Consider the following 12,496-nt stretch of genomic DNA (forward strand, 5'->3'; position numbering starts at 1 on the left):
ATATACTTTTCTTTTATTATATTTATTCCTCAAGTACAATAATCTTAGAAAACACAAACATATATATATATATATATACACACCTTGGTTTTATTAACAGGCACCAAAGTCTGAAACTTCTCCCTACAAATACTCGAATCCTCTTCCATATTCCAATCCTAAACGGGACATTACAGCTCTTGTCCGTCCGTCAACCTCCAAATTTGGAGGCGGGAAGCAACCTCCCCCCCCCCTTACCCGGTTAGATCGTTTGATCGCTCACCGCCACTTTCACGAGAGCAGTCGAAACCTGAACGAAAATGCCATCATTTTTCCAGTTGGCTGTCAGCTTGGGCTGCAAATCGCTTCACCCTCTTCTGGCTCTAACTTGAGAAAGACTCAACCGCTATTATTCAAATTTGGAGGCAACACGTGAGACAGTTTCCTCCCAACGGCTTTGATTTCTCATCATTGGCCCGATGTAATTGACGTCAGAGGCCGGTACCGGGCCGATCGCCCCATAAACAGCATAAATATTTGTGTAGGAGTCAATGATTGGAAGTAACACTTATATATTTTCTATTAACTATAACGAGTTACTTTTTGAAATGAGTAACTGTAACTGAGTTACTCTTTTCAGTTGATGAGGAACGAAATTATTAGCGATTTTTACAATTATTTTTCTATTCCTTGAAACACTGATAAAGAATACAACGTGCCATGAAGGATTATTTAGAGGATGTGGGGATAGGGCCCCACACATTCTCGATCTAGGCCAATTTGGAGTGATGTCATCAGCACCACGCTCTGGCCGCTTTGGGAGGCAGATGTAAATAATCAAGGAGGAAATAGCGTTGCAGCTAACGAAGTATAGCTATTTCTGTAAACTTTCTTTTCTAGGGTTCAACATTCGGAATACGCGTTTCCCCTACGAAATTCTTATTTTTAGTGCATTGGGTCGTTCGGAGTACCAGGATTGACTAGATTTCTTCGACATTGAAGCCAAGAGAAAGTTCACAGTAGAGGAAGAACTGTAAGCTTTGGATTGAAGAAAGCAGACAATGTTTAAAATGTAAATAAATTAACTTTGCTGTTGATGTTCAGTAATTATAGACAAAATTGAGAAAGTGGATAATGAAAAACACAAGAAAAAAGAAAGGGAAATTGTTCAATGTTTTACGACCTAGTCAATAAAAATTCACACACTTCCAGTTTTGATGCAAGGTGCTGTTCACTTCTCACACTATCTCTTGGGAAATCTAAGACCTAGTTTAAGAAAAGCTACATTCTATGCTTCACTTGAAATTTTACGACGTTGATTACTTGCACAAAGATTACAAGGTTACGAAAGGGACAATGCCACATCCAAGGTCAAGCTTGCGTTTCCAATTTCTGCCGCTAGAGGCGCCGGGGTTGAAGGATAGCTCTTGCAGTCTTTGCGGTTGAGGCTTTGCGGTTTCTGATTACAATTCAAATGACCTTCGGTTCGATACCACGTGTCCGTCATTACTACATTCGATTGGCTTTTTTTCTCAAATCTTTCTTGTAGCACTTTCGAATTTTCATTGTACAACGAATCTGATTCGATATGATAGTGCTTTTTCTTTGTAAGATCTATCCTATTTGACAATTTCTACCACAAAGAAACTAGAGCGCATAACAAAAGGACTTTTCTTTTGAAAGTTAATCTCTCGTAGTTTGATTTAGTGTCGCTTTTCTGCCGCTTGTGGCTAATCCCGACGAAGGATGAGTTATGATAATATGATATGATGAAGTTGGTGAAGGGACACTCACAAAGAATACCCATATAGGCAGTGGCGTCTCGTCCCTTGGGGCTTCCGGGGCTTAGCCCCTAAAGAAAAACGGACGTATTCACGTAATTATCAATCACCATAACGTATAACTATCACACAGTCTTTTAAAAGGCGATTTTTACCCACGTAAATTCATCGTCTGTTGCAATGGATACGACAGCGCTCCTAGCGGCATTGATGTCAATTATCGTTTTCCGGGGCACGTCGCAAAGGAAGGCGTGGCCTACACCCACCTACGCTACAGTGAAAGTCACATGGTAGCAGAGAGAGGAGGGAAGAGTGCAATGGATTTGAGTGGTGATTCGGGGCTAGTTCCGTTGCGTCGCGTTCGATCTCGCGTGTTGTTCTGTAGTGTTTTGGTGGCTTTCATTCTCTATGTTTGAGTGAGTTTGGCAGGGTTGATGTTCGAACACAAATTGATGAAGGACATAGGCTGTCAATTACAAGACACAATGAATTTGTCCGGAAAAATAGGCATATATTAAATAGAATTATCGATTGCTTAAAATTCTGTGGTCGACATGAACTTGCTCTACGAGGACATAATGAAAGAGAACAATCTTTAAACAGAGGCATCTTCCCAGATTTATTATCCCTTCATAGGAGAGGGAAAACTAAAGAGGGAACTTCGTGTTCTTTATTATAGTGAATGAAGAGTTGAAAAACATAAACTCTATCAGTAGATTGCATTCATTTTTTATTTAAAATTATTTAGAGGATACCTTTTCAGAAACAGTAAAAATGACAAACATACTTTTAATAACTCCAGTGGCAACAGCTGAATCTGAACGATGTTTCAGCACATTGAAGCGTATTAAAACCTGCTTAAGAAATACAATGGGACAAGACAGACCAAATGCCTTGGCACTTGCTTACAATAGAGATAGAATACATTTCAAACAAAGAGGGCTTCAACGAAAAAGTAATAACAAAATTTGCTGAGCAGAAGAACAGGAGTCACGTTCGTAGAAAGGTATGTTTCACAACAATACCTGTGTTTCTTTTGTAATCATGTAATTTGTCATTACATTTTAAATTCTTTCAAAAAAGTAAGTCCAGTTTTGTAGTCTAGAAGAAAAAAAAACCTTTTTTTTGTAATTCGTGTGAATTGTCATTATATTTTAAATTCTTTAAAAAATAAGCCCCGGCCAAATTTGAGGCCACGAGACGCCACTGCATATAGGCTACCTAGGCCAGGATTCCAAACCGGAACCCAGGCGTCGTAGAGCGCCATGATAACCACTCCACCACGGAGGTCGGCTTAGTTTCTCGTATTGATTAAATATATGTGGCACATGACGTATCCCGTCAACAAAATAGGTAAATTCTTTTGAAAAAATAATTTTGGACACACGAAAGTTTATGGAAAAATTCACGTTTCATATTAGTGTATTTTGCGTAGAAATTTTCAGTCCTTTTTTACGCATATAGGCTAATTGAGACTGTTATTGTTTCATTAATCATCCAATCATCCTCATCGACCCCATCGGTGCATAGGCAAAGAAATATTAAAAATAGTTTCTCGTTTGTTTTTAAGTTGACTTCGTGCACAGATAGTTTAATCGGAACTCTACCTACAGTGTCAAGTGGGAACCGAATTACGGTGCGCAGACCCGTAGCCAGAATTTTATTTCAGGGAGGGTGGGGGTCATCTCTTATCAGCAGCCGCCATCTCAAGGCGAAAACGCGGCAGGTTTATAAACGAATAAAACATTTGCATGATTTTGGAAGAGGCTTCAGTCCCCGGTCGCGTATTTACAAACCCGATAGTGCTGCAGAACCAGAGGTATATAACACTTTCTTATTGGCTGTGTGAACCGGAAGTGTTTATGTTCCGTGTCCATTGTTTCTTCATTTACAGCAAAATGGGAAAATTAGACTTGTGATTATATAGTAATAAAGTTTGTAAACAGATTGTCGAAATTATGTTAAGAAATATACGTTTATATAATAAAAATGTTCAAAATGCTATACGTTGGATATATATAATTTTCTCAATAATCATTGGTAGTTTGGTAGTTACAATTTTTTCACTGATGTGACTTCAAGAAGAGCTCTGATTTATGTCTTCTGAAACATTAATTTAAATAATTTTGCTAAAAATGAACCTTAGTGTAAATGGGTTTCTTATCTTGTTGGGATGAATATCTGAAATCTACTGTTAATTTGAACCCTGCCATCTAGCGTTAACTTGAAGGAACGCTGCATCAACTTCCGGAATGGCAGCCAATCAGTAGCCAAATGTCGCTGGAGGTTCTGCAGTACTATAGGGTTGTAAATACGCTCCCCGGAGGCCTCTCCTGGCTACGTGCCTGACTGTGCATAGACACCTGGACGCATTGAATACAAGGCGAAGACGTTACCACTACGCATAATTTTCTTGTGTGAATATAATGTAGAGATATGGTGATTAAAAATACGAGAAAACCTCGTGAAGAGATTATTTTATGCTTGTTTATTCACTGGAATTGTCCGACCAGCGAGCAATCATCTCAAGAATGCGCAAACTTCGTAACTTCCTCGAAGCACTGACTGAGAGGCAAATATGTGGATCTAACATGATCCAGCGTGTTCGAAAGGTGTAATAACCTTTCGAAGCAAAATATTATAAAAGCAAGCTCAGCCTGAAGCTGGGGCGTATTACTCTTATATTACTAGTACACATTACAACGAACGACGACGGTGTACGAAGTTTACGGCTGCATAAGCATGCAGCCATTCGCGCGGGATTGCTCGGAATAGTGAGTCAAGGGTCACAGTATCGAACCTTGACATCAGTCACAATTCGGTCTGCAAGAAACATCTGGACAAGAAACATCATTCGCCTACCAGGTATGAACAAGCGTAAATAACCTTAAATTCAACCTTCCATATCTCATTCCTCTTAGTCGGAGCAGGTTCAACTCACAGGTATATTTAAGCTCTACCTAAATGTGTTATTGAAGCATCCCTGTGACCTCAGATCCCTGGTAAGACGGGATTACAACAATAAAGAAGAAGTGGCTGGTAGATAAATTATCGACTATTAAATGTATCAAAGTTCAATAATATTCCTCCCTACCAGGCGCGGATTACACGGGGAGGGCGACATGGGGTGATCGCCCCTCACAACTGCCAGGATTTTGGATGTATTATCATGGCTAATATTTTTGAAGACTCAAAAATGTTCTGTCTTATATAACCAACTTTAGCAGGCTTGAGAAAGGTGGCCGAGGTGGCTCAGTCGGTAACGCGTCTGACTACCATGCTATAGGTCCCGGGTTCGATCCCTGGCCGGTTCAAATCCGGGAACTTTTCTAACGATGGAACCGGCCCCGGCGCCCACCCAGCGTCGAATAACATGGGTCCCTGGGGGGTAAAGGCGGTCAGGGGCGTGATGCTGATCACATCACCCCCACTCACGACCGGATCAAGAAAGTGTGGGGCGTTACCCCCACACCCCCTATACGCCTTCATGGCGTGGTGCTAAGCACAGGGGAACACTTTACCTTTTTAGCAGGCTCGAGAATATTTCTTAAAGTTTAATTTAAGCCTACTTTATGTATAGATAGTCTAATCGGAATTGGACCTACAGTTTAAATTTGGATCCGAACCAATGTGCAATATGCCTCAGAAGGAAACGAACCCGAGACCTGTTGAGAGAATAGGTTCTTGTGCTTTTTTTTTACTCCTCATCATATCATTCAGTTTAACGTGGGAACGGAAGGAATTGTGATAACAACATACAACAATAATAATGTATTTCAACCCTGGACCCTTATTTTTCCAGAATAATACTCTAATCTCTAGAACGTGGAAGTCAGTTTGTTTCGTATTTACAGTACTATATGTTTTTTATATTAGACGGCGCAAGTAGGTTAGAAATGATCCTCGGTGAGGTGAGGTACCCAAATAAAATTCGCCCATTCCAACTGTAACTTTTGGATCCGCCACTGCTCCCTACCCCCAAATTCCTATGACGAAAAGCGCGTCATGGCTCCCTTGAGCCCAAGAGTAACAAACAGCTAGTGGTGAGTTGAGATGATATGGGAACTTCTATCTAGCAGAAGTGGATTAGAGATTTTAGATACATGAATGTGAGAAACTCGTAGTAACAGAGGACTTGTGCTTCGCGTGGAACAAATGAAGGTGTTTGTAAGTAATACCACAGACAAGGGTAGTAATACGTCTTCCGAACATGAAGATCGCGTCGTCTTTAATTGAGTTTCTGATCGCGTGAGTCCTTGTAGCAAGGTCAGATTAACACTGATGAGATTCAAGTACATATAATTTTCACCAAAGAGGACCAGATTGAAGGACAAGACATGGTAGATTCGGGTTGATTAGGGTTGGTCAATAATTCACCGTTCTCTTAGGCTAAATATACGCAGCTGTTACAAGAACCAAGCAAATTAGTACACACTCCCCAGTTATTACTAAACCGAGAATTGCCTTAATTCTAAATAGTTTCACAACTACAGAAAAAGAATTACAAGGCTTGAACGAGATATTTTCTAAAATGAAAGTTCGGAAGGATTTCAATGGTACTTAGCTTTTTCCAAAATGAATTCGCAACTTCAATATCTTTGAGGATATACTAATTGCTATCCGTTGCCTTGTCATTGTGAAAAGAAACGTTAAAGAGAATATTCATTTTTGGAACGGAACAATGAGACGAGGATAACATTTCAAAGCCAGGTCAAATTCCGCTTCGACTATAAAAGAAGATAAGCAGAGTCGCCTCTGATGTGAAGAGAGATTTAGGTAAGACGCTGGTTTTGTCGTGTGTACCTCTTTTTGTTTTACATTGCATTTTTGAGTTGAGAGAGGTAAGTTGATCAACTTGAAAGAGGAATAAAACTTCACCGAAAACAATTGTTTTTCTCGGGCCAGAGAGTTACGTATCGACTATTGGCTTTTGTTGATTATTCTCTTCCTGATCTATTTTCTCTCTCTCTCTCTCTCTCTTTCTCTCTGTTATTTTCTCTCTTCCTCCGTCTTTTTGTGTATCTGACTTTCTCTCTGTTCTCTTTCTTTCCTTCTCTCTCTCTCTCTCTCTCTCTCTCTCTCTCTCTCTCTCTCTCTCTCTCTCTCTCTGTATGTGTCTATCCCTTCCTCCTTCTCACTGTGTATACTGGACACTCTCTGATTCTATTGCTTTTTAATTCTCTTTCTGTCTCTCTTATGTTTCTCTGACCTTGCTTCTCTTTTGCTTTATCTCTGACTCTTTCTTTATCCCAAATTCTGTTTCGTATCTTTTTCTGTCTTTCTAGGTCTTGGTTTTTCTCTCTATTTTCTCATTCTTTGTTTTTCTTTTTCCCTTCTTCTGTAACAGTTTCTTTCCCCCTGTCTATATGTTTTCTTTCTCTTCCCTTACGTTTGCGAAACAGAAAGTACAGACAGAAAAGCATTGAAGCAACTGAAAGTTAGATAGGCAAACAGAAAGACAGACGGAGAGAGAGAGATAGAGAGGTAAAAATAAATAGACAGTGAAACAGATTAAGATATACTATCCGATTAAAAATTATGGATACCCTAGTTTGGACTCTAATTAAAAATGAATCAGTGGACCTACATAATAACGAGTTACATCAAAATTTAGTTTGTTGAATTCCGCGTTAAGCAATGATATATGGTAATCAATTTTTTTCCCAGTATGCTTTTAATTTTTTATCATCGTGAGAACAAAAAAGTGCCTATATATGTATTGTTTTTTTTTCAAACGACCTCTCTCCTTGAAATTCTATAAATAAATAAAAAAGAAACATGTATTCCGATCGTGATGAAATTTACATACAGTGCAGTGTAGAAAGGTTTAAAATACATTTTTTAAATTTTCAGATTTTTTCAAATAGGCCAAAAAAGTTCTTATGAATTTTATGAAACAACTTTTTCTTAGTATTGAATAGTCCTTGGTCTTGTTTTGAAGCTCTTTGCAGCTGTTTTTTAAACCGATTATCATTGTCAATTCACATTGCGAAACCGATTTTATGCAATTCTTTATTCAAAGGAGTAAAGATGTGTGTAACACCACACGTTCAGTCTGTTAAACCGCGGAAACTGCGGGCTGTCACTGGTCTTACCCTTTCCCTTCAAATAATTTATCACTGCAAATTTCGCTTATCAGTTTTGATGCGTTTCATAAAACAAAGAAGTCTTAAGATATCTAAGGAGTATTTATATTCCGCAGGATGCCTACTTAATCCGTATGGAATTACCAATGTTGACAGTTTCCAACAGAAATAATAAATGTTAGTGGTAACCGTGGCAATCTATCACCTAGTTGCATAATAGATAGATAGAAAATGCAGTTTTTGAAGAATTTGTTGCATCGAAATGAATAAAAAAAAAGTCAAAATTTGTTTGTCAAAGTCAAAGTTTGTTTTAAGTCCATTTTACGCTCGGTTAGACTAATCTGGACTGGACCTACAGTTAAAGTTAGATTCGAACCACAAATGCGGCTCCAACGGGAATCAAGCCCGGGACTTCTTGATTACAAGTCAACACCGTTATGACTACGCTGTTGGGGAAGTCCAAAATGAACAAAATGTCGTTGAGAAAAGTTTGTATTCATGTTCTCTACGTTTATGAAAGTTTATGGGTGATATACGGCGACATCCTGTCAATATACGTCTCCATACGTGTGCACAACCACCCACCCACACATATATGCACGTATACAGCACACGCTATATCCCCCCCTCCGAAATTCTGGATCCACATAATAGAATATATGACGTACAGTCTTAGAAAAAAATACCTGGGCCACGGGACGTAGAATTTCGTAACGTCTTAAAGCCTGTTGTTTATGCAACCCAAATAACAAAATATTCGCTTAAGTTTGCCTGGTGATTCTGAGTTCTCGGGAAGGATTGAGCTTTGATAGCATGAGTCACATGACTCGTGCCCCAGCCACAACAAACAGCTGGGTGCTACGATGCCTCCAGAAGAAAATTTCAGGAACTGGTTTCTTGACAAGACCTACTCGTAAAGAAATACTATTCTTTCAAGTGATATTAGAGTCATTGTCAAGAGGTTCGCTGAAATGATGGTTCTCATCACAGACCACATGCCACACGTTAATTGTTTAAGTCCAGTTCATGCACTGGACCTACAGATTAAAATGGGATCCGAACCAAATGCCTCTCTATTTGGTATTGAATTCGGAAGCCTTTCATTACATGGCGAAGACGTTACCACTACGACATCAGAGAGGCAATGGAACCCATTGAGAAAGAGATAAGCGAAAATTGCTGCGTGACAAACCATATTTGCCCGTAAATTTTAAAAATAAGACAATATTTTGTACTGACAGTTTCGAACCGTGGGAGAGGCATATATGTTTTTGTACCATCGTCCATTTCACGAGTTTATAATTCTTCCTCACCGACACGAGTAACGCGAGTGGTAGAAGAAAAGCGAAGTAAAATAACTGAAACAGAAATAAAAGGAAAAAGCGAAATAAATTTTATTCATAATATTCTGCAGTCACTTGAGTCACGGGATGCTATCTTTAAAGAAAGCCGTGGTCTCTTCCTTGTCTTTTTTGCTTTCTTTGTGCTCTTGCTTCCCCCGTCACGATTGGTCTAAAACTAATTAATGCGACGTTAATTAAACAATCCAAACAACGAAACAATGCACAATCAACTGCACAAAACAACATTCCAAATGTTTTCGAATCGGAAAACAATTGAGATGCTGTAAAATGACTTAAGATGCAGTAATAAAGTGGGAATTCGGTACCGTATAGAATTAAATCGGTAGAGATGTTCGATTTGATTGGATGTTTGTTATTTAGATTTGCTATTCTTTCACTTTTGGCAAATAGCGACGATGAAGATGAGTGATGCTATGATGAAATTGATGAAGGGACACTTACCAAGGACACCCACGCCCAAGTCGAGATTCTAAACAGGGACCCATGGCATCGTAGCGCGCTGTGCTAACCACTCCTCCATGGAGTGGACATTATAGCATATTTTGTGTGCTCAATTGGGATCAATCAATGGAATGAATAGGCATATTATATGATTAATAAATTCATATTATAATACCACGTCATATTATTCGGCACGAAGTAACATCAGAGACATTCAATCTTGCATTTTTGCCTTTCAACTAATTCTTTGAATTCAGGTTAATCACAACAATAAGATAAATTATGAAGCAAATGATAGTGAATGTGGGATATTATTACGAATTACCTGACAGAAACAACATTAAGCAGGCTCGGTGGTCAAGCTAATTAAGTGATTGACATTCGATATCGTCGCCAAAGTTCCCGGGTTTGAGTACCGTCCTTGTCGGGGGTGTTTGACTATTTCGTCATCAATTTCATGTAATGGTCACTCGTCCTTATCGTCGCGATCATCGAACAGGGAATAAAAATTATAAAAATAAATACGATGGAAGAGTACTTATTTCATCTCTCACGAAATCTCCTACAAAACCGGAATATATAAAATACATGTATATTCATTCACATACATTTTCGATTTCTATATTTAACTAATCGAGACCGAGAACGGGAGAGCAATTTTCAATTCGACAAACCGAGAGACGGAGAAACTGTCAAGTCTCGTTTCTTCTTGGCACCTCCGTAATCGAGTTGTTCTGTTTGTCATTGGCTTTGTATTGGCAATTATTGCCAGTATTCTTCCCCTGCAGGTAAACCATAACGATGAATTATGATGAAATGAAGCAGATAAAAGGGCAAGAACAAGAAAGTCATGCCTGTTCGGGACTCCAACCCAGAACCTTATGTAACGAGATTTGAAATTCTGGAGAAGGCGTCCGTGTTTCGCTTGGTTTTCTCTTTCCTCTACTTCTCTTATATTATCATACATGTATAATAAAAATGGATCTGATACGATATGTTGCGATTCATAATTGTGCTGGTTAGATGCTACAGATGTGAACTCCAAACTGCAATATATTATTCCCTTGTGTTTCGTATGTGGTTGAACATGAAATTTTCTTACACTGTGACAACTTCTTTCTTAGTTTTGGTTTGGTGCACAGATATGCTAATCTGGACTCGACCTTCAGTTTAAAGTGGGATACTAACCACTATGTGCATCCACCGTGTATCAAACCCGGGATCCACTGATTACAAGGCGACGACGTTATCACTACGCCATCGAGGAGGCCCCATGACAAAATGTTATTCACTCGATCTCTACCATAATTTATTTCAGCATTTACATTTTCGATTTCTTCTTCTTTTTTCCTTTTGTTAACTACTCTTATACAACTCTTTTTGCGTCTTCGAATTTCTTCTTGTTTCAGGAAAAAATAATACATGCAGGCTGTATAAAAATCCCCCGTTCAAATAGATAAAACGTTCACTCTCGAGAACTAATTTACATGTTTGTCACTAAAGTAACCATTAGGAAGGAAACTATTGAAATGTTAACTGATATAACTGCAGATGAAACAATACTTACAGCCACTAACGAAATATCTATTCTTGTGTAGCCTCACAGACAAGTATATGTTGAGTCATTCACTCTTGCTGACTACGGGCGAAGGTCACTGAACTAAAGGGTGGTGGCAAGCAAGCAGGCTTCTGCTCTACCAAAGACGAGGTCACGTGTTCCAGTTATCAATGGCGTACGAAATAAGGAGGAACACAGCTATCTGCCGTATGTTTTGGTCCCGTCATTGCACTTTATCGTCGTGGCCTTGAAGTTCCCTCAGGGCACTCCTACGTAAAGGCTTCTCAGCTAGAAGGATATCTTCCCCATTGGGTGGAGGAAAAGTGGGTGCGTATAAAGGTCCTTCAACTTTCGTATTCTTTTTCATTTCAGAACCCGTGCTGTATCGTCGACTTAATCCAATCTATCCGATGTAGGTTTTAGGTTCTGTTTCTGTTCGGTTATTTCACGTTGTCTCCCTGCTTATGTTATTCGCGACGAAGGTTCTGGATTCGATAATCTGGACAATAACGGGATTGTGTTAGTTGCTTGATTTGGTGTCTTAAGTCCACTTTATGTCCTGTTAGGCTAATCGTGAATGGACCTATAATTTAAAGGGGGATCCGAACCACTATGTTCCTCCACCGAGTATCGAACCCGGGATCCCTTAATTACAAGGCGCCCACGATCACGATCCCACTGCGCCATCGGGGATTGTGTTCGAAACGAATGAATCAAATTTGAGTGATATGATATGCAACCATTGGAAGACTATTGAAAGAAAAGGTATGGGAACCTGCCAGTTTTTCTACTGCAGACAGGAAACCATAAACATGGAAGAGAAGCTTATATTCTATGAAACCTGACGCTATGTGCTCGAATACTGGCTAAATATAATCCATAGAGGCATAGCAACGTTAAACAACCTCTTATATGATACATATAGGTTTAAAAAGGTCAAAATACAAAGATTCTGTGCGCCTCACTGATGGCGTAGTGGTAAGGCCTTGTAATCAAGGGGCCTGGGGTACGATACCAGGTGATCGCACATAGTGGTTCGGATCCCACTTTAAACTGTATGCACTTCAGATTAGTCTATCTGTGCCGGTGAGTCGGTAACGCGTCTGACTACCATGCTATAGGTCCCGGGTTCGATTCCCGGCCGGTTCAAGCCCGGGAACTTTTCTAACGTTGGAAGCGGCCCCAGCGCCCACCCAGCGTCGAATGACATGGGTACCTGGGGGAAACCCTGGTGGTAAAGGCTGATCACATCACCCCCACTCACGAACGAATCAAGAAAGTGTGGGG

This window comes from Lepisma saccharinum, chromosome 16 (assembly GCF_977018435.1).
Source record: "Lepisma saccharinum chromosome 16, izLepSacc3.1, whole genome shotgun sequence".
Lineage (NCBI taxonomy): Eukaryota > Metazoa > Arthropoda > Insecta > Zygentoma > Lepismatidae > Lepisma > Lepisma saccharinum.